Source organism: Thermobia domestica, chromosome 16 (assembly GCF_964235325.1).
Source record: "Thermobia domestica chromosome 16, izTheDome1.hap1.1, whole genome shotgun sequence".
Classification (NCBI taxonomy): Eukaryota; Metazoa; Arthropoda; class Insecta; order Zygentoma; family Lepismatidae; genus Thermobia; species Thermobia domestica.
This window is the reverse complement of record NC_137469.1, coordinates 59174723-59199397: the sequence shown is the minus strand read 5'-3', so window position 1 is coordinate 59199397 and position 24675 is coordinate 59174723. Positions and strand designations below refer to the sequence as shown.

At 35.7% G+C, this 24675-nt stretch overlaps 1 protein-coding gene across 1 annotated transcript in view; it reads left to right on the top strand.

The window, feature by feature from the left end:
- LOC145673072 (facilitated trehalose transporter Tret1-like) overlaps positions 1–24675 on the top strand; it is a 527605-nt gene that overhangs the window by 157930 nt on the left and 345000 nt on the right. Inside the window, exon 2 of the mRNA XM_081742422.1 lies at positions 11861–11891. The gene's annotated coding sequence lies outside the window, so the exon portion shown is untranslated. The remainder of the gene's footprint in view (positions 1–11860; positions 11892–24675) is intronic.

Genomic DNA, 24675 nt, shown 5'->3' with positions numbered 1-24675 from the left:
ATTATGTAATCAATAGAAATACTCTCAACTCTATGCCGAAGACAGGGCGTAACCCTGTAATGGCTGGGAGTAGATATCTCTTTCCGTCTGTAAAGTAAAGTGCCAATAAAACTCCAATTGATCAAAGCAGATATATATTCTAAGAGTATATATCTGTGTTACAGTTTCGGTTATGTAACATAGATATACACTCTTAAATATATATATCTGCTTTGGTCAGTTGGAGTGCTGCAATGACTAATATAAAAGAAAAGTGATAAATAAATATTTTTTTTAAAAAAAAGTTTACCCTATTCCTGTATACCTTAAAAAAGTCACGAGTGATATTAACTTACATTCATGAGAAAAACCGGGACATTTGAAGTTTTGAATAATCTGGAGAGATCATGTAAACCGACTCGACTAAACCGGACCGTTCTTGAGCTCCATGTTTATAGTAAAACTGGGTCGCTTACTTAGTAAGTAATTAAATTTTATAATTTATTTTTCAATCTCGTAATTTATAATTTAAATTAAGGATAGTACAAATTTGAGGTTAATACCAGTTAATGGAATAGTATTATTATTGATATGCGAAAGAAAGAAATCAAAGTTGAATACTACGGTACTTACTACTTTACATCTCCACTCTCAACATCAGGGGCGCACCTACGGGGGGCCCCACCGGGTTCGGAACCCCCAAAACTTGATAACTCAACCAAGAGCGCCCATCAGGGGGGAAAGGTGGGGCGCTTGCCCCCTAGAGGAAATTGTACTTCGGAATATCGCAAATCCAATAGAATTTTTACATTAGTTACAGCAAAATTTGAAACTATTTCTGAAATGTCGCTTATACTTGCCCCCCCCTTCCCTTGGAAACCACAACATGGGCGCCCTTGAACTCAACATACATTTGTAAACTTTCTCAATAAAACCCCATTAAGCCATAACCAAATTGGTTAAGGTTTAATGGAGTTTTATTGAGAAAGTTTACAAACCAATCAATCAATCAATAAAATTATACTTTTTTTTAACAAAGAAATGATTGATGCAGCATGAAAATTTGATCTATTACTTTATCTGTATTTTTCTCTTATAAAAACAACCTAGCTCTACTTTTTTTTTTTTTTTTTTTTTTTTTTTGAAAAATATAGGTGGCAGTGTTTTACAATTACTTGTCTTTTCACGTGCAGAATAATACTCGTTCAATACTACATAGATGTAGTGTTGTGTAGTATTGGACCCCTGCCCCTAAGCTTGCACTCTACCCAAGAAAAATATCTGGGCACGTATCTGTTCAACATACACACACAAAGTTTTTAAAAGAAAAAATGTCAGATAGGAGTGAGTTTTAAAAAAAAGTGATTGCAGAAATTTGACCCCATTACACAAACTAAAGCCAAAAGACAATTCGAATAACAGTATTAGTAATAAAATAGTTTAGATAAATTATAACTTATTCATAGATATGTGGAAAGGGAGAGAGAGGGAGACAAAATCGGAAAACACACAATATTAGAAAGGAGATAGAAACTAATATCGTATGTCAATAGGGCACGGAAACCCTGTTAAGAAGATTACATTTTAGCTCAGGAGACACATTCCCACGCTGCTGTCGAGAGAACTCCATAAACAAACTGTTTTTGTGTTGTTTTGAGACAAGACAAAAAACGGTAGAAGACAATCTCTTTTCTTTCTGTCAAGAAAGAAAGAAAGAAAAAAGCATTTTCATCATTGAAAGCGAAAGAAAACAAATAAAATAACAATAGTAACAAAAAGACAAAAAATAAGTTTGTCTCGAATTCTAATCCTGTTTCCGTCGAGTGGTACGTCGTCGTCTTCATGAAAGTTTATATCTCGTTTATACAACAAGGGAGGACCAACATTACAACCCTGATACAGAGAAAGAATAACTTTCTCCATAATATATTGAATTTACTAGTCGGCACGTAGTACAAACTCAAATCAGTTGGAGGTGTCACTGTTTTTGTAAAATCGAAAAGTTTATCATTACAGAAAGAAAAAGTATGGGCCACGTCACTAAAATTTCTCATTCCTATTTCTCAAATTAAATCATGTCATGCTACGAAAAGATCTAATTACGAAATATTAACAAAATTATAATATAGGAGAAAGTGATACAAACAAGATGGATTGAAGAGACTAAAATTGCAGAGAACCCAATTTGATTTCATGCCAGTGTGCTCGACAACCGATGCAATATTTGCACTTAGGATGCTAATGGAAAAGTGCCGGAAGGACTTTTATATGGTTTTCACCAACCTAGAGAAAGCGTATGATAGAGTGCCAAGGGATCTTATTTGGTGTACAGAGAGTTGATTAATTCGTGTGTCAATTTCATTTGTTTACTGTGGAAAAGTGGTATGAGGTAAAGCCCTGCAATTTGGTGTAACTTTAGATGAAGGACATAAGTTTTGTTTCGCCATAGAAGCATGTCACTTATACTAAAGATTGAAGAGATATAGGGTCAAAGGTCCAATTTCGATTTTTTTCCTTATGGGATTGCAATGATAAATTCTGAAAGAGCCTGGAAAAAACGTAAATCAAAGTGATAACAAAGAAAAAGCTGTATGGTATGATTCTATGTCGCAAGCCGACCAAATGTGCGTCAATCAAGTGTCATGGTTAGAGGTCACTGTCAGACCAAGGTCACATGTCAACTTGAGAATCCATTTGATTACATTGAAAACAACGCAATGTCCGTACCTCATCATGTCAAATGGGTTCTCAAGGTGACTTGTGACCTTGATCTGACAGTGACCTCTAACCATGACACTTGATTGACGCATATTTGGTCGGCTTGCGACATAGAATCATACCATACAGCTTTTTCTTTGTTATCACTTCGATTTACGTTTTTTTTTTTCAGGATCTTTCAGAATTTATCATTGCAATCCCAAAAGGAAAAAAAATCGAAATTTGACCTTTGACCCTATATCTCTTCAATCTTTAGTACAAGTGACATGCTTCTATGGCGAAACAAAACTTATGTCCTTCATCTAAAGTTACACCAAATTGCACGGCTTTACCTCATACAACTTTAGCATAGTGAACAAAAGAAATTGACACACGAATTAATCAACCTCTCTCTCTCTCTCTCTCTCTCTACATATATATATATAATAGAAGCAGGACGAGAGTGAAGAGCGCATTTGGAATAACAGAAAAGTTCGCAGTTAAAATGGGAATTTAAAGGATCGAAGAGTTAAGCTCTTTGGAATGTTATTTGCAAATGACATCGTGTTGGTGAGTGAGACCAAGGCAGCTCTGCAAGAGAAATTAGATGCCCGGAGAGGAGTCGAACAGAGTCAAAGGTAATTTTCTTGAGTTCCGAGCCGAGTCACTGTTTTAAGTTTGAGTTTCGAGTCGAGCCGAGTTTGATAAACGGCTCACTCGTTTAGCTCGTTGAAATCATGTCCTGATTAGACTGGAAAGCGAAATCTATGAGAAATGTAAGCAGTAATAGAGAATATTTTTAGTGTTGTTTACGAGATGAGACACTGCTCTCATCTCGTCTTGTCTCGATTAACAAGACGACAATGGATTTTTATAACGAGACAGCCTCAAATGTCGTGAGCATGAATGTAAATACCGGTATATACTGTAGTTATTACCACCAAGGCTGAGACCTGCACGGTCTAAGTTTTGAGCCGAAGCAGAAGCCCAACCCAGGTAGTGATGCTAACTGGCTCAGTTCGGTTCACCGAGCAGCTCGAGCCGGCTCGGTTGAGATGAGGCACCGAGTCGGTTCAGGTGAACCATCGGTTCGAGCCGGCTCGGTTGTGATGAGCAATCAGCTTGGTGTGTTTCGGCTTGTATGGTGAGCTGTTGGCTCAGCTCGATAGTGAATGAGCTGTGAGCCGAACGGTTGAGAACCCTAAACCTGAGCTGAGGAGGTTTGAACATGTTTGGCCGGCGCTCTCTAACTATTAACTATTTTGGTTCGAGCCCGGATACTTGTTCCTCCGGAACTCAAACCCAGAACCTTGTGAAAGATGTCCTTGCCTCTTAGACTTCACGACTGCCGAGGTCAGCAGTCAACAAGCTTTTAGCATTCAGATACAAACCGCCTATGGTTCATGTTTATACATGGTGTTGTTGTTATAATAATAATAATAATAATAATAATAATAATAATAATAATAATAATAATAATAATAATAATAATAATAAAAGTTGTAGTAGTAGCAAGTATAACTGACAAATAATTATATTGTCTATGTAGGATACTTGAAGAAAGTACTTGAAACTACATACAGCATTTGGCTCGACTCGACTCGAAACTCGTGTCAAACTCGAGTCATTTTGAGTCGAGTTGGAGGAAATTTTTCGAGCCGAGTTCTCGAGTCAAGCTCAAAGATGTGTGTTTCGAGTCGAGTCGACTTTCAATGAAAACTCGCTCGAACTCGCTCGTGCCCATCCCTAGTTGATAATGACAAAAGAAATGCAAGTACTTGGGATCAATTCTGCAGGAAAATGCAGGAATAAAATATGTAAACAACAGAATTAGCAGCGGTTGGACGAAATGGAGAGATGCGGCAGGAGTGTGACAATAGGATACTAACACACCTTAAAGGAAAAGTTTACAAAACAGTAGTGAGATCTCCGTTATTATACGGAGCAAAATATTGGACGACGGAGAAGAGAGAGAAACAGAAGTTGCCTGTTGCGGAGATTAAGATGCTGCGATGGATGTGTGGAGTAACGCGGACGGACAAAATTAGGAATGAAGTGATTCTGAAACAATAAAAGTGAGCCCAGAAGTAGAAAAACTGCAAGAAAGTAGACTGCGATGGTTTGGACATGTAAGAAGACTACAAAAACGAGTGGGAAACGAGCCCGAGGCTGGCCAAAGAAGAAGTGAGGAGATTGTGTTGAGAGTCTTCATCCCGGCGAAATTAAAATACCGCTAATTTTACAGTAATTATGTGATATCTTCAAATAGATAAAAGATAATCGAAATGTGGAACAAGAGCGCCCTAGACAATATTATTTTACATAAGAAACCGTTATCGCGACTCACTTATCTGCTTTCGATTTTGAGCCATTTTGAAAATTGGCATTTATTTTCGCGTTTCTAAACAGCTGAAAACGGAAATCCACTAGGCTACTTGTGATAACGGTACCTCACGCAAAATAATATTGTCTAGGGCGCTCTTGTTCCATATTTCAATTATCTTTTATCTATTTGAAGATATCACATAATTACTGAAAAATTAGCGGTATTTTAATTTCGCCGGGATGAAGACTCTTAAGATAAGAACGGTATGGTGCAGTGGAAGGATGTTATAAAATAGAGGATCTACCCATAGAACAAAATCGTGATGCCATACGTCACAGCTTTGCCACACCTACTCTGCCCACTACGCGCCACTAAGATCGCAACGTTTCGATCCAACAATCATGGCGGAAACGAGAGTAGCCAATCAGATGTGCTGGCTCAGATGATGCTCGATTGTCTTTTTGGCTTCACTGAGTTCATATGATAAAGATACGTATGGGCAGATCCTCTATTTTATAACATCCTTGGTGCAGTGTGTTGCCACAGCGGATATGACACAAGATAGAAACAGGTGGAGGACAACGATCCGAAAGACGACTCCAGTTAACTGGGAAAATGGCTTAGAAGAAGAAGGCATTCTCGGAAATCTTCGAACAAAACTCATCCTTCGTGGATTTTTTTTTTTTTAATGAAGAATGACTTATACCACGTTGTAAGGATGTTAGTCAAACATTTTTTTATGAAATATGAACAAAATTTAATGAATCATTTTAGAGAAAATCGTTTTAAGAAGAACTTATCCCAAAGGTAGACTTTTTCTTCTGCATTTTCCCCAGAAAAATGACGCATATGGTTGTTAATGAATCATTACTGAATGAAAAATAAACAAAAAATCGTTGGACCCTTTTTCGAGAAAATAATATTTTATTTTCATTTTCACTCAGTGAACTGTCGTTATTTTGAGGGATAGGAACAAAATTAGAAAAACTCTCCTGAAGAATATTTATTTTACAGAAGTTTAAACTGTGACAGGGGCGGATCCAGGACGGACTTCTGGGAGGGACGGTGAGTTGCAATACTGCTACTTAGAGCTACTTTTAAGAGCTCCAAACTCTCGGGTGGGTTTTATTTACGTGTATATATAAAATAAGAAAGTTTCCTTTTCTGGGAGTGGGGTGCGATCGTCCCCTCTGGATCCGTCCCTGAACTGTGATTTGGATATATTAAGCGGTATGGCCTCTAGCAGAATGTACGAGATACATGGAAATGAACAGATGGACGGACATTAAAATAATCTTTTTTTCGACAAATAGAAGCCATGAAACGTGAAATCCGTTGAAAAATCTAGAATTCGATTGTTTTTCTCCACAGTCACCATTCTGTCTTCTATCGTCATTCGAAAGAAAATCGGAAAGAAAAAGCAATTCGATAATAATAATAATAATAATAATAATAATAATAATAATAATAATAATGTTACAGAATGCCTAGAATTGAATAGCAGGAATGGAAATTAAATATGTGATGATTATAGTTGACTGATGCGACAGCTTGCAGAACATCATGTAGTGAAATTAACTTAGGTATTCTAAAAGTAAGGAGCGGGCAAAGTGATTCCTTTGAATCTTACAATTTACTTTGGTTCACTGAACTGATTCGAACATATGTTTAGTGAATAGTGTAGTACTTTTGCTGCTACCTTTTGTCGATAGATGGTACTGCAAACATGCAAATTTATTGGGAACGATTTGATTAGATAAATCCCTTAGCGCATTGCCTATTTTACACTAAAAGTATGGAATAATAAGTTCATTTTTCCCATGTTCGCTGCGTTATGTATGTGTAACAATAAAGATACGATTAAACTATTTGCTTATACAATTTGTAGTTAATAATATATGGCTCATGCATTTCAATAATGGGTACACTCTTATTTTGCAGAAAATATATTTCCATCCCAGTGTCAGCTCATTCTCGATCATGTTGTTACAGCAGCCTCTGCTATTTTCCAAGGTAAACTATATGCCACGTATTCTGGTCCCTTTGTTCACTTTCATATTACACCACGCAATACTGCAGTTTAAAACCCACTCCTGTTTCAGTATGGGTCTTACTATTCTTTTTATGAATATTCGATCTTTGAATCAATATCGAATACTATTTGAACAACTGCTTCTAGAAGAATAGGTCGATATATTTGCATTGAACGAGAGAGCTCTTAAACCTCCACAATCCATACGCTTTCCCAGGTATCAGTTTGTACGGCATGATTACCGAGACACTAACGCCAGAACACAAGGCGGCGTAGCAATTGGAATACGCAATAAGCTTCCTTATCGACATCACTCCGTACCAACGCATGTTCCATTACCCGAGCACTTAGTGACGACAATATATCTATCAAACTTGGCTCTAACTGTGGCTATGATCTACGTCCGTCCAGGACATATACTTCCACTAGAATTCTTTCGATACTTGTTTTCCCAGTATCGTCATCTTTTAATCTTAGCAGATCTGAATATTCACAGTCGCTTCGATAGAGATAAAACTCAGTTTTCTGATTATATATTGATAGGTTTGCATGGACATATATACAATCTACCCAGACACACCAGGCCCAGTAGTCAAACTACTCCCGATGTTCTTATTAGCACAGCTTCATTAGTTGCTAAAGTCACTGTAACTTTTCTTGATTGTATCGGTAGTGACCACCTACCAATGAAGGTCCAAATCAACCATGCACGCCAACCATAATCTCCAACATTCACAAGAAATATTCTCTTGTACGATAAAACTAATTGGGAGCAATATAGAACTGATATTAATATCGCGTTGGATCAGATAGAACCACCAACATCTGAAATTGATCTCAACAACGCCGTTCATAACATAACCACTGCACTTGTTGACAGTGCTAACAAGAATATCCCTACCTACCATGGTAAAACGTATCAACCAATATTACCACCTCAGTACCTTGAATACCAGGACACGAAACCTTGAATATTTAGCTCTAGCGCGTCGTTGGTAATGCATAGTCCACAACTACATTGTTGCCCACAAAAAAAACTTAGTTGGAGTAAAGTGTGCAACAGCTGAACACGGAAACTCACCCTACAAAATACTGGAAGCAATTTAACCTATTGACTGGACAGAAAGTTAATGCTACTTACCCTCTGGTACAGGGCGATCGTAAAAGCTGATGCTTTTGCACCTCGTTTGCAAGCAGTCTTTACACCGCCTCTATCCACACACCGTTTAAGTCCCCGACTATCTGAGCCGACACTTAACCGATTGCTCCAACCTTCGACATCGCATGAGTTAGATAACTCCAATCCTTTGACTCAGGAGATTACTTCTGATGAAATACGTGGAGCTCTTAAACGTAAACGTAATACTGCTCCTGGATTTGATTGTATATCTTACAGAATTATTAAAGAGTGCTCAGTACAATTTTTTGTCTTCTTAGCAACAATCTATACGTTTATTCTACGAACTGGTTATTATCTGCAGGACTGGAAGATGTCTAATGTTTGTATGTTCTTAAAACACCTAACAAACCACCTCACTCCGTGACATCGTATCGACCCATACAATTAACTTGTACGTTAGGTAAACTATTTGAAAAAATCCTAGTACACCGTCTCCATCTATATCTTAATGAGCATAACCTTCTACCTTCTCACCAAACAGGATTCCGGCCGCTATATAGTATTAATGACCAATTTCTTCGCCTTACCACTATTATTACAAATCATTATAACAAAGAACTACCGTCTTGTCTCATACTTATGGTTCTGGAGAAAGCGTTTGGCATTACGGCTTATTTTATAAACTTTTGAAACTAAGAATTCTTCTCACTTATCTCCGAGTTATATATTCCTTTATACTCAACCGTATTGCCTACGTGAACATCAACGGCTCTCTATCGCATCCTATATTTCCATTCACCAGTGTACCACAGGGTTCAAGCTTATCACCTCTTCTTTACATCCTCTATGCCTTGGATTTGCCATCTCCAGCACCTAATACATATCTGTTCCAATATTCGGATGATACCGCTTTTCTCACTATTGGTAAAACAATCCAGCAGATTAACGTTTACTTACAGATTACAATTACAGCATTTCTTCACTGGTGCGATAAATGGAGACTCACTGTTAACGAAGACAAAACACAAGCTATAGTAATTTTAGCATCCAACCGTCGCAGCAGGGTTCATCGAAATCCAAATTTGCTACGGATACGTGTTGGTGATCATCATTTACAACCTACTAAAACTGTTACATATTTAGGTATTGTTTTCGATGATAAATTGCGGTGGACAGCCCAACTCCAGAAACTTGTTGTGAAAGAAAAAAAAAACGATTGCATTTTCTACGTCGTCTTGTAGGTCAAAACTGGGGTTTAAACTCTAAATTATTACTGAATACTTATAAAGCCTTTATGCGTAGTGGTGCGTGCCTTACTTTTGATCATATAGCCTGGTGTTCTGCTCCGCAGAAGTTTTACAATAGATTAGACATTCTTGAAAATCATGCTATCAGACTTGCATTTCGCATAAAACTACCGACCCCAATGATGACCTTTATAATAAGATTGATTTTCCTCCGCTTGTCCAACACATAGCTCTCTTATGCCAAAAATATATAGCTAAATGTCTCCATTCATATAAAGATATATTTCTCGACACCATATTCACAGACTTGAAACAAGACTTTCAGTACCGATACTGCTATACACCCCTCAGCATCCTCCTTTCCATTTATGCTCGACAACTTCCAGATGATCATCATCATGCAAGATTTTTCCGACGACAGCTCATCTATGATGACATTCCTCATCTCTTGCCATTATAGCACTGTCTCCCACAACACTAATAAGGGCTTCCCCATGTTTCACATCAGTCTTGAGTCGCCCCAAGACAGAAGACTAACCAGCATTCGTCTCACTAACTTATTTCATTGTGTTGTGATGTGATGTGCACTGCATTCATTATCATGAGCATAAACATCTTCCCTTACAATGCGCTTATATTCATTAGCACTTTTGTATACTCATATTTTGACTATTAATTTATTTTATTGCTTTCTCTGCATCCCTTATTTATTTTACGCACTTATTCTCTTATACTATTTATGTATTACTTTAGATATTATTACTGTTCATAAATGTTATTTTTTTGTATCAAATATTTTCGATTATATTAATGCACGTATATGTGTTTGCAACATTTTGTTTTTGATATTGTTACTTATAAAAAAATTTCCTCTGACAGCTCACTACCCAACTAAAATGCAATCAATAATAATTGATGCTCCCACATCCCAGGCTAAGAAAGAGGGCGAAACCCTCTAGTGGTAGTTTTTCTTATTCCCATATGTTGAATGACAATAAAGATTTCAAAAAAAAAAAAAAAAAAAAAGTCGGTAGCGTGATTTTTTATTTACGGAAAGCGGTCATTACGAGCAGAATGTGTGTAAAGTAGGGTCTGTGTGTTATCATTAGGAAAAGAAAAACAAGATGTAAATACTATCTACTAGTTAACTGTATTTTACTTCGTATACAGTAAGAAAATAAATAATTTATTGCAGCAATTTTAAAAAACTGTCAATTAGTATTGACAACGAATTACATAGCTTTTAGTTTCACAATTTTCTAGAAAATTACGTATCAGAAGTTACGTTAAGAATGTTATTTTCTTTAGTTCGATGTGACCTATAGATTGATACAGATCATACCTGTAAACAATATTTTAGTTAAACAGAAATAAAAAATTCAAGAGTTAATGATAGATTTAGGTTATATCTTATTAACCACGCAAGAATAAATTAAATGTCGACTTAAAGCAGGGTATTCGTGTTATTATTTAGTTCAAAATCTCTTGTCGTCGCGAATTCTGTCGAGGAATTTGAATCTTAAAATATATAAAACGATAATCATGCCTGTTGTTCTGTATAGTTGCGAAACATGGTCATTTACTTTGAGGAAAGAACATAGACTGAAAATATTTGAGAACAAGATCTTGAGACTAATATTCGGATCCAAGAGAAAAGGGAATGGGGAATGGCGGGAACTTCATAACGAGGAAATACGTAAGTTATACGGTTTGCGAGACATAGTTAGGGTCATCAAGTCTAGGAGACTCAGGTGGGCAGGTCATGTAGCCAGAATAGAAGAAAATAGAAACGCTTTCAAAGTCTTGACTGGAAGACCAATTGGAAAACGACCATTAGGAATACCTAGGCGCAGATAGGAGGACAATATTAAGATGGATCTTGCAAAAGTAGGAATACAAAGTAGAAACTTGATCCAGTTGCTATGGATAGAAGTCAGTGGAGAGTTTTTGTGAACGCGGTATTGAACCTCCGGGTTCCATAGACCATAGAGTTAGATAGACTTATTAAGCACGCTATCCATTGTCATTTTGCTAATGTCATAATGAAAAGTTTAATAAGAGTCTATTTCAGTATCAGTTTCATGTCAATAAATGACACAGATTGTCCAAACAAAATTGGAGAAATCAATATAAGAGAAAATACGTCTGCCATATCTGGATTTCTGTAATTGTGTTTGGACAACCCTGTGAAGAACCTGGAGTTGGCCTTTCTCGATAAATAGTTTTCACGAATGTGTTTCTAAATATGGAAATTAGCATCACGCGTTAGCCAAACCCTTAATACAACGCTAAAAATGACTCTACGTAGGGCCTATTCTGTTTATCTCACCAGAAAGCTTGATTTTAAGATATTATAATTATTTCTGTAGTAATGATCATAAGTCTAAACATTTTTTTACCCTTCGATAAACTAATTATCTCATAAAGTAATATATATTTATTATTTTTTGTCTTTTCAGGTTGAAATCTCAGAATTGCTATTAACTCAATGTAAGTATTATGTTTATAATTTTGTTGTATCGTTTAATACACGTACTTTTAGCTTCTAGTTTGTTTTGATCCACACCATAGATATAGTTGAAGAAATATTAAATTAGATATCAGAAGAAATACTATATTAAACATTTATTTACCATACAAACACTATTTCTGCTTCGATTTTCCGTAGGCGTTTATGCTTTGTAATGTAAAATTTCCGGAAATGTTAAATCACCGAAAAAAAAGCAGTTTCTTCAATTTCTTTCCCCCGGAAAGATTGGAAAATTATACCGTTTTATTTACATATTATTTCTCTCGATAGATATTATATGTAATAAACTTTAAAACGTAGTGCTTCCTGTTTCAAATACGACAGTTATGATGGATACAATGCTCGTAGCAGATAATAATGGAATTGAAGGAAGACAGATGGATCTTGATTCAACTTTCAGATCTATGAGAGTAAGATCTATTCTCGCTCTCACTGATGCACTCAGGTCTACAAAAACCGTGAAATTTTGCAGGAATAATGTTCTTGTACCCTAAGTTGCAGATGAGACAGGAGGCTTAAAATTTTGAAATTTTCCTATGTACACTCATGTCCAAAATGATTGTCGCATATCTATAACTGTCTTCTTGTAAGAATATAATTTGATAATGATTTTGCAGGGTACTTTTAATACTGATACAATGTGTATAATCGGGAAATGTGTATTTGTGGTAAATTTCATGGGAAAAGAATTATAAATATGAACATTAGAATGAATAAAACAAAATGTTACTAAATGGACAAGAAAGTTTTGTTTTCGTTTTATTGTTCTTATTTACTGCTCTTTTGACATGAAATCTGCCACATACATGTCTTTGCCGATTATACACATACTAACATTATAAGAAATACCGATCGAATTCGTTATCAAATTATATTCATACAACAACATATTTATAGACATGCGACAAAAATTTTGGACAAGAGTGTACCTTAAACTGATCAGAAGAAAGAATTTTATGAAATATGACCTGTAAGGGAGGACACAGGGTAAGCAATCACGTAAATCCAGTGAAATGGAACTTGTATCAACTACTATTTTAAAACCACACTTGAAAATGTGTATGCTGTAATATCCCGTACATGGCTCTGTTTACTAACAACTAACATGTGCCTGTATTTATAAACATCAACTATGTGCATCTTACAACAAATTACTACAATGTCAGACAACAGATACCAGTAGGGTCTAACACTATTAGTTGTGTAACAAGAAAAAAACATTAGCGCCACCACCACACTAAGCAGCTTTTTAAAAAAAAACAGGAAGACCAGAGCAATTATTATTATTAGACACCTCTTCTCCCTTAGCTTGCTTAAAGCTCTTGGAGCTACCTAACTTAAAAGCCTTTAGCTTGCTTAAAGCTGTAGGCTTTCTTTTTTTGTTTACTTAGTTGGCTTAAAACTCTGTAAGATTCTTAACCTCAGCCACCCAGCTTGCGTAGAGTTTTGTGGTCTTTAACCCCGTCTGCTTGCGTGGAGCATTGGGGATCCTAAATTTACTCTACCTAGTTTGCTCGGAGATCTATAAAGATTTTTTTAGACTGTTCGGGCCTTAAGATACATCTTTTTACCCAGCAGTAATAAACTATTTATATTAAAATAGTTATGTATTACACTATTTTTTATTTAAAAATGCATAATAAAATTCAATAAAAAAGGTTTCCGTGTATAATTTAGCTCTTCCTATACCTACATAAGCAAAACTTTACATTATATAGGCGTATATTTCTAACATTTTCCATATTCTTTATTTTCCCAGACGAGGAATGGACATACTGTTAATAATTTTATAATTTTGACTAGATATGAAGATCATTATGGAACCTATACAAATCATACATCATAAATCAAAAAAATATTTTCGTCATTTACCATTCCCTATATGACAAAATATTCTGTATTTTGGAACTTTCTGAGTTATAATTGTAACCCTTCTAAACTTTCATTTGATTCCTCTTTTTAAAAAGTCGAACTTCCTCGTGGCTAGGTGGTTAGTGCACGCTCCTTTGACATAGGAGACCCGGGTTCGATTTCCAGCGGTCATGTGGTTCGGATCCAACTTTAAACCGTAAGTCCGTGTCTCATATAGCCTCGCTGTTGAACAGAACCCTATTTTTTTAAAAGTCAATATCACGGACAGTATACATTGTACATGATCTACAGAACTTATTTGATCTTGATCAACCTTTGCATGGAGATAGGTTTTGAGTTGCTTAGTATACGTACATGAAATATTTTCCTGCACAGACTTTTGGTTCCCAAGTTATTGACTAGCTAAGTTGAGATTACAACGATATGTTGTATCATTATCATTTTCTTGTATTAAGCTTGTAATGTTGTATCATTTTCTTGTAATAAGCTTGTAAATGTTTGGGCGATATTTGATTTTTATATGCTCTAGCCAGATATCTTGATAGAAGAGGAAGAAGACATTAAATTATGATTTTGTGTTTTTGAATGTTGTCATACACACATTTTAATGTATGTAATGGAATTTTTTGGTAACCATGACGACGGATTGCTTGTTTATTATAGAAAACGTAAGTTATAATGTTTTAAGTTGTCCCACATTAAAGATCTGAACTTTCTAATAAACGACATATGTGCGATAGTGAGTTAATTATTTTAGTTTATTCATATTTGCTCAATAATATCTTAAGGATCAGGAGTGATGTTATATAATATAATATAACTTTTTATTTATATTTTACATAAATAAAAATTATATTTTTTAACCCGGGTTTCGGCACCATATTATATTATATAACAACACTCCTGATCCTTAAGATATATATCGCTAAATAGCAACAAAGATTAGTAGAAAATACATGGAACAAACCTCTTACGAAGCACAGTGTAAACTTATAACAAAGATTTGTTAAAATCAATCAGTGACATATTTAGGGGTGGCTATCGGGCTCAAGCCCCCCTCGAAATAAATTTGTTATATGCACTATCTCATTAAAATTTTGTCGGCACCCAAACAGAAAAATATAATTGCTTATTTCCGTATTGTGCATAGCCCTCCCCGAAACAAAATCCTAAATACCACTGAAATCAATGAACGATGAATATTTACCGTAATTCCCGGCGAAACTAATTACCAGCTATTAAAATAATAACAAATGGAATTCTAAAAGAAACTATCTATATACTACACATAAATTATTGCTTGGGCTACTTGTTGAAAATGGCTCAGTTGCATAACACTCACCTCTGGCCTGTGAGGTTCCCGGTTCGACCCCACCTCTCGCTAAGTATGCTTTTGTGGAGGACAAACACAGCGGGGGTTGGTTTTCTTGGTGTTCTCCTGTTTTCTCCCACTTTCATCGTTCCACCGTTTCGTTTATTACTATCATCACCATCTTCCTTACCCTCAGAGAATAGGCTAAACATAGGACGTTAAACTCAAAAAAATTTAAACAAATAAATAAATAAAAAATATTAGGCCGTCACTTTGGTAGGGAGATTTTTGACAATGGTATATTTTGCTAAACTTTAAATGACCTATGATTTCTTTTCTCTGTATTGTCTTTGGTGAGATTACACATTAGATAATTCACTAATATAGCCTAATAATTGCAACTAGATAAACGTATATAAACGCAAATAAAATTAGAAAATAAAAAGATAAAACATAAAAAGAAACTACAAGAAAGTTGAATAAAAGTCATGTGAAAAATGTGCAAAAGAGTTGGATATCGGTTACTCTTTGTGAAATGCAGAAATAGTTAAAAGTAACTTATTACATATAAGCTTTTTTTATATATAATTTTATATTTTTATTATTCTCTTTTGTGTTTTCGTCCTTCATTTCATAAATTTTCTAAAAACCAAAACGAAAAAAAAGCAATAACAGTGACAGCATAATACTACGCAATGCACAGAGCGCATCTGGTCTTGTTATAACTTGATATTGAAGTAGGCCTCAATTTGTTTAGTGTCCCTGTAAAATAATTTTCTATATTGACTTTTGGTTTTCGAATTATGGGCACGAAGTGGATACGTAAGTGGAGAACGGAGTTCAGTAGTCGAGAAGTTATTCGGCCTTTTTTCTGGAATTTAACGTCCCACGATTATACTTCGAGGACAAGGGAGACGGTGGTGACGATCAGTGTCGGATTTACATATAAGCTAAACAGACTATAGCTTAGGGCCGCACTCTCTTGGGGGCCACAAAACATTACAGGAAAAGAGAACTCGGTGTACATACTGTAAGATCAAAAATGAAAAACAAACAAAATAAAACCTATACATAGTAACAGTAATTTATGTTGTGTAGACTCCTATGGTGTAAGTACTAATGGGGCCCTATGGACTGGTTGCACAAATGAACATAAATAGCTTAGGGCAAGGGCGCCGATCCTGGGGGGCTGAGGGGGCCCGGGCCACCCCAAAGCTCATGTGGACCCCCCATTGTTTTTATGAATATACAATATTTGGCATAATTTCAATGCAATTTGTCTTAAAATCCTCATATTTGTGCCTTCTGCATCTGAATGCCCCCTTCCCCAATTTACAGAGAAATGGGCGCCCTTGGCTTAGGGGCTCACCAAACTTAAATCCGCTTCTGGTGATAATAATGAACGAATTGGTGGAATGAAGAAAGGGGAAGGAAACGGGATTATCCCAAGGAAAGTCCACTTGGCTCGAGCTAGGACAGAACTAGGCACCTCACAAACCAGAGGTGAAGCCCCCATCACTGAGCTACCGTGGTCCCTCAATGCCGTCAATCAGGTTGTGGTTGAATGAGAATTGGAAGAAGCGCTTCTCTTTGTAAATAAGTAAAAATAACCGTAGAAACTGCATAACCTCTTGTAGAATATAATCAGTCAGTCGAAGATAATGAATCACCAATCAAAAGAAGTCGATTAAACGTGAAACTTGAAACTAAAAATGTCCATGTATTTACTTACATGAAATGACGACAACTTACTTTGTGTTTAAGAGTGACAGGAGAAGTTTTTAAAGACTATTTAAACTTTGACCTCGAAAGGTCAATCTGCTTTGCTCCTGCGTCTGTCCGCAACACTTGTAATTGGAACCTTCCACAGACAGACGAGCGAGCGCTTTGTGTCTCTTGCGGACAACCGCAGTAAATAGCTTCAGACAGAGAAAAAGACAGGTAATCACACGTTACCTGTCAGCAATGAAATAAGCATTTACAGATAGCTTCTCGGCTGTCACCATTTCTTTCTTTCTTCTTCTTTCCTTTCGCAGGTTGGTATACAATGATGAATACTTCACTACCCAAAATCTGCCTGTCTTTTGGAACTTGGTTTTACCATCTTTATTTCATGGTATTCAAATTGGTAAGAATTTCGAATAATCTCTGCAACTGTTTAGAGGTTTCAATTTTCGAACACTTATTATTTAATATATGAAATTATCAAGTAATTACATAATGTTTAATTATTTAATCTAGAATGAAGGTAAAACCATAAACTCATTTCTAACAGAACTTAGGGGCATTGCTAACTAAGGTACCTTACTATGGAGGACATAGGCCCTTCTGAAAACAACCACAGTTTTGCCTTCCGTCCAATGGTATTCTAGGGTAGCGTTTATCAACTTTATTTCTTCTATGGGGCACACCAAAGTACGTTTCAAACTTTCGCGACACCCCTGCATTTGATTTTCTTTCTAGATGCAAAAACGCAAACATATAAAAATGCATACAATACTTTATTATTATTATTATTATTATTATTATTATTATTATTATTATTATTATTATTATTATTATTATTATTATTATTATTATTATTATTATTATTATGGAACGACTATGTGACAAATTTTACAAGCAACTCTTAGACTCTTGAATAGAAACACTGGAGGCCGCGGTGGCTCAGTGGTAGAGCATTCACCTCTGGTGCTTGGGATCCCGGGTTCGATCCCAGCCCCCGCCAAGTGGACTTTGTGGTGGACAAACACCGTGTGCGTGGGTTTTCTTGGGGTTTCCCCGTTTCCTCCCACTTTCTTCACTCCACCATTTCATTCAATACTCATCATCACCGTCTCCTTTATCCTAACCGGCATAATCCTGGGACGTAAAACTCAAAGATGTCATGTTGAATAGAAACATATTAACATAAAATAAACTTATGACTCTTAAGCAGGAATATGAGAAAGAAATATATGACCGTCATAGTAAGATATTTGCCCCTGACGATTTTTACAAAGCATATCTATGCATGGACAAACTCTTGACAGACACACATCCAGTGTTTCTTTCCAAACAAAAATGAACAGTGTTACAAGCAAACTTTCCAGCTTGGATGACAAGTATGAAATCAAGTCGATTGGCGATGATTTTTTATTTTCCTGTAAAAGATAATTTCTTTGCTGAAGATCTTAGAAGACATTAAAAATCTCGCGACACACCTGACATGTATTCGCGAAACATCAATGTGTCGCGACACAGTGGTTGAGAAACGCTGTTCTAAGGGTTGACATCGTCTTAGGAAGGCCTGGACACACCTGCCCTCTTCTAATTGTGGCAATTCACAGGAGTAGGAAAATTTCTACCTTGTTTTATCATTTACTGCCTTTATGAATCAGGAATCAAGAATGCGAAAAATCCGAGAATCCCTGGATAGCACAGGACAACGACGGAACGTTAATTTGAACGATTTTGTTTCATCTTATTTATCATGCTACTCTCAAATTAAATTGCGAACGCAGTGACAGCGTTTTACGATTTAAAATATTCCGTAAGAGAGAAGTTCGACACAAGAAAACTACTAAATGTCATGTTAAAACATGTTCGTTTCCGTTAGATAACTATCTTCCTAACAGGCCAACCACAGGATTGACTAGCCAAGTGTTGACTCTCACTGTGAAGGGAAGATACATCTTCTTCTCAACAAGGGCAGATGGCGCGCATAACAAAAATATCTCGTGTAGCTTGAAATGTGAGAGATGTTTCGAAACAAAGTGCTCCTTATGTCTAGCAAGACAAGATTGACTAATGTATTGCTTTTGAACCTAAAAAATAAATATCAATGGTATGAGAAAGGAATTTTTGAAGGAAGACTTGAGAAAATCTCTCGGAAATTAGTTCTTGGAGTTCAGTCAAAGTACTAAGTATTAAAAAGTACTAAAAAGTATTAAAGTGTTAAAAAGTACTAGTCAAAGTATTAGTCAAAGAACTAGTCAAAGTATTAGTCAAAGTATTAAAAAAGTACTAGTAGGTAGTCAAAGGACTAGTAGGTAGTAGGTAGAAAGAGCAGAGTACAGTGCAATTTTACTGCTTGTGTAATAACAAATCCAAAAACAGTAAGCGAACATGATGACATTGCTGAAGAAATTCACAAATATTGTAGCAGCATTTAGTGATATTTACATAGGTTTTTGGAGGTGTAAATAAATTACAACGCTATTAAAGACTTATGAAACTTTTACAGTGTTATGTTGGAGACAAATTTTCATTAAATATAAATTCCATTAAGCCAAATTTCACTTTGCTTTGATACTTCTCACTTACCTTGAATGGTTGATTAAAAGTTCCTGAACTAATTGATTTCATATGAATAATTGATACTCAAAGTTCCTAAAATCAATTGATTTGATATGACTAATTGGTATTGAAAATTCTTATACTAATTATTTGGATGATAATTGATACCGAAAGTTCCTAAGCTATTTGATTTTGATATGACTAACTGATACTTAAAGTTAGTAAACTAATTGATTTGATATGACTAATTGATACTTAAAGTTCGTATATTAATTGATTTGATTAATTGATACTGGAAGTTTCTAAACTAATTGATTTGATATGACTAATTGATATTGAAAGTTCCTAAACTAATTGATTTGATATGACTAATTGATACTGAAAGTTCCTAAACTAATTGATTTCATATGACTAATTGATATTGAAAGTTCCTAAACTAATTGATTTGATATGACTAATTGATATTGAAAGTTCCTAAACTAATTGATTTGATATGACTAATTGATATTGAAAGTTCCTAAACTAATTGATTTGATATGACTAATTGATATTGAAAGGTCCTAAAGTAATTGATTTGATATGACTAATTGATATTGAAAGTTCCTAAAGTAATTGATTTGATATGACTAATTGATATTGAAAGTTCCTAAAGTAATTGATTTGATATGACTAATTGATACTGAAAGTTCCTAAACTAATTGATTTCATATGACTAATTGATATTGAAAGTTCCTAAACTAATTGATTTGATATGACTAATTGATATTGAAAGTTCCTAAACTAATTGATTTGATATGACTAATTGATACTGAAAGTTCCTAAACTAACTGATACTGATTGATTTGTATTTACATTGTTTGTCAGCAGCGAGGTTATATAAATCGAGATCCAAAATTTAAAGTGAGATCTAAACCACAGTAATGCGTTCGGTGCTCTCCCACCGGAAATCAAACCCAGTACCTCGTATACCAAAGGTACGCGCTGTAGACATAAGGCTAAACAGAAGGAACTCCTTATGCTTATGATCGAGTTTCTATGTTTTGCGGCATTCTGCAATACCAACGTAATGCAGGATGGGCCTACCACTAACGTGGGTTCCGAATATCGACAAAGGATTGAATTCAGTGCAGTTTTACGGGTGTACAGACCCTTAATGCAATATCAAGTCTTGCAATATACATCCTTCCTCACAACACTATCTCGTCCCAAGGAGAACAGTACCACGCCATCGGCACCAGCCAAATTAATGTTATCGAAAATATTCGAATATTCGTCACACGAATAATTAGAAGCTTTTAGATTGAATATTCAATGCTCGAATCATTTATCCAACAATTTTATGCATTATGCTAATAATTACTCGCTATTCGATTAATTCAAATAATTGCTATTCGTCTAATAAAAAAATGTTAGGAATCACAATTAGTATCTGCATCACTATTGGGAGCATGTGTGTTACTGTTAGGAGTATAAGTATCACTATTAGGATATGAGTGTCACCGTTAAGAGTATGTTAGTCACTGTTAGGGTATGAGTATCACCGTTAGGAGTATGTCTGTCACTGTTAGGAGTATGTGTCACCGTTAGAAGTATGTCTGTCACTGTTAGGAGTATGAGTGCCACCGTTAGGAGTATGTAACTGTTAGGAGTATGTCTGTCACTGTTAGAAGTGTGAGTACTACCGTTAGGAGTATGTCTGTCACTGTTAGGAGTATGTGTCACCCTTAAGAGTACGCCTGTCACGGTTAGGAGTATGTGTATTACTGTTAGAAGTATGTGTGTCACCGTTTGGAGTATGTCACTGTTAGGAGTATTATGCCACTATTAAGAATATCTGTGTTACCGTTAGGAGTATGATACCCGGCAGGAACTTATATGGTTCAGGTTCCACGTTAATCAGTAGGTCCCGTCTCATATAGCCTCGCTGCTAAAAAGGACGTTAAACTCAAAATCAATTCAATTCAATTCAACCGTTAGGACTATGTCTGTCACCGTTTGGAGTATCAGTGTCACCGTGAGGACTATGTCTGTCACTGTTATGAGTATATGTCACTGTTTGTAGTATGTCCGTTACTGTTAGGAATATCTCAGCCACTGTTAGGAGTATGTCAGTACAACGATATGTTGTATCATTATAATTTTCTTGTAATCATTTTTCTTGTATTAAGCTTGTAAATTTCTGGGCGATACTTGATTTTTATATGTACTAGACAGCTATCTTGATAGAAGAAGAAGAAGACATTAAAATTATGATTTTGTGATTTTGAATGTTGTCATAGATACCTTTAGTGTATGTAATGGAAGGTTTTGGTAACCTTGACGACGAATTGCTTGTTTATTATAGAAAACATAAGTTATAATGTTTTAAGTTGTCCCAGGCGTTTAATTCTGAAAAAAATTATATAAGATCATACCACTTCCTGATCCTTAAAAATATAATTGAGCCAAGACATGAATAAATAAACCAAAATAAATAACTCACTATCTCACAAAATGTAGTTTATTAGAAAGTTCAGATCTTTCTAGCACGTAGCAAAACATTCCATTACATACATTAAAGGTATCCATGACAACATTCAAAATCACATAATCATAGTTTTAATGTCTTCTTCTTCTTCTATCAAGATACAAGTAGCTAGCTAGTACATATAAAAATCAAGTATCGCCCCAAAATTTACAAGCTTAATACAAGAAAATGATAATGATACAACATATCGTTGTATCAGTCACTGTTAGGAGTATGTGTCACCGTTAGGAGTATGAGTGCCACTGTTAGGAATATGTCTGTCACTGTTAGGAGTATGTGTCACCATTAGGAATATGCATGTCACCGTTAAGAGTATGTCTGTCACTCTTTAGGAGTATGTGTACCGCTATTAGGAGTATGTGAATCACTGTTAGGAGTATGTCTGTCACTGTTGGGAGTATGTGTGCCACTGTTAGGAGTATGTGTATCACCGTAAGGAGTATATCGTATATGTGTCATCGTTTGGAGTATGTCACTTTTAGGAGTATTATGTCACTAGTAAGAATATGTGTGTTACCGTTATTAGTATGTCTGTCACCGTTTGGAGTATGAGCGTCACCGTTAGGAGTATGTCTTTCACTGTTAGGAGTACGTGTACTACTATTAGGAGTGTGTATCACCGTTAGTAGTATGTCTATCACTGTTAGTAGTATGTGCCACCGTTTGGAGTACGTCTGTCACTGTTAAGAGTGTGTGTCATTGTTTGGATTATGTGTGTCACCGTTAGGAGTATGTGTGTCACCGTTAAGAGTATGTCTGTCACTCTTAGGAGTATGTGTGCCACTATTAGGAATATGTGAGTCACTGTTACTAGTATGTCTGTCAGTGTTAGGAGTTTGTCTATCAGTGTTAGGAGCACGTGTGTCATTGTTAGGAGAAATCAAAAAATACATTAAGCTGGTACGTAATAGTGTATATTTTCCCCATACAGTACACAAATAATTAAATGTATTCCAAGCAGAATAAGAACTATCCACAGCATGAGATTAACAAGGAACAACCTACTTTTGAATGCCTCAAGAATTAATTTCTAATTTCTCGGATACTACTAATAAGAATTTACCCTCTAAGAGTTAATCAAAATTTAGTGGTATTTCTAATTAACTAAAGTTCAATTCCTGGCGGGAGATCATGTGGTTCGGATCCCAAGTTAAGCTGTAGATTCACATCTCATATAGCCTCGCTGATGAAAGGGACGCTGAAACTGATTTTAAGTGTTAACATAAACACGAGATTAAATCTAAAAAGGGTCAAAACTGAAATTAATTGATTCGTAAAATGGCGCTATCAGAGAGACTGACTGAAATGATTAAATCATTTATTTGTAATTGAGTTTTACTGATGCATAATAGAGCGCTTTCTTTGCTTATGCTAAGATAACTACGATCTGTTGCGTAAGAATTTGTGCGACACCAAATTGGCAATCCTTATATTTTGTGTTGTTAGTTGCTGTTCTAAAGTGTTTCCACTTCAGAAATATACTGTATTCCTATATACACAAAATTTTATAAATTTAAACTTGTGCACATTCATATGTACGTAAGACTTGAATAAAAGATCGTGGCTAGCCAATTCACTGGAATTACATAGGATAGGGCCTTGTTTCTTCATAAAACATGAAAAATATTTTTCTTACACTCGCATACGGGACATCGCACCTTCCAGTAAAGAGAAAAAATGAAATCTTTGAGTTTTACGTCCCACGGTTATGCCGGTTAGGCTAAAGGAGACGGTGATGATGAGAGATGAGTGAAATGGTGGAATGAAGAAAGTGGGAGGAAACGGGAGAACCCCGAGAAAACCCACGAGCACGGTGTTTGTCCACCACAAAGTTCACTTGTTCCAGTAAAGAGAATCAAGATCTCCCAGCAACGTTATGGGACCACCACCATAAACTTGGCGAGAAACAATTCGTCCTCGAAACCGTAAAACGTCTGCTCCTTCTCAAAACCCCGACACTTCACCTCTTAGGGATCGAGAACACTCACAATTATTGTCCGTTCACTCTAGGATGGAAAATTGTTTACAAACAACAAGCGTAGTGCGAGCGTCAAAACCTTGCTTCTCACCTCTACATGGTTAATTCATCGTTGATGACGGTTGAATCACCGCGGTGATTCTGGCAGACTTCTGCCATCTCGAAAGCATCACAAAAGCAGGGTAGCCAGTGATACAAAAAAAATTGTTCCTTAAATTAGGTATCACAATCCATAACAAAGTTACTTTCCTACCGAATCCAACCAAATTAACCACAAAAAATCTGCATATAATTATCTTTGACACGTAAAACGGATAGCTGAATATGTCCTAAAGATTGCAACAAAACGGACAATAAACCAAATCAATATATAAGAAAAAACTATTCCTGCAAATAAATGAAAATTACCATTAGTGGCCCAAAACAGAATCGAACCAAATTACTAGAAAATTATCTACATACCATCATCTTTCAAACGTAAAGCCGACAAGTTGAGCTTCGGTAAACTTTCTACGAAAACGGGCAATAAACCGAGTCAATATATAAAAAAATACCTTTTTTGTGCAAATGAATGGAAATTACCATTAGTGGTCCAACACAGATCCAAACCAAATTACTAGCAAATTATCTACATACCATCATCTTCCAAACGTAAAGCGGACAAGTTGAGCTTCGGTAAACTTTCTACGAAAACGGGCAATAAACCGAGTCAATATATAAAAAAATACCTTTTTTATGCAAATGAATGGAAATTACCATTAGTGGCCCAACACAGAA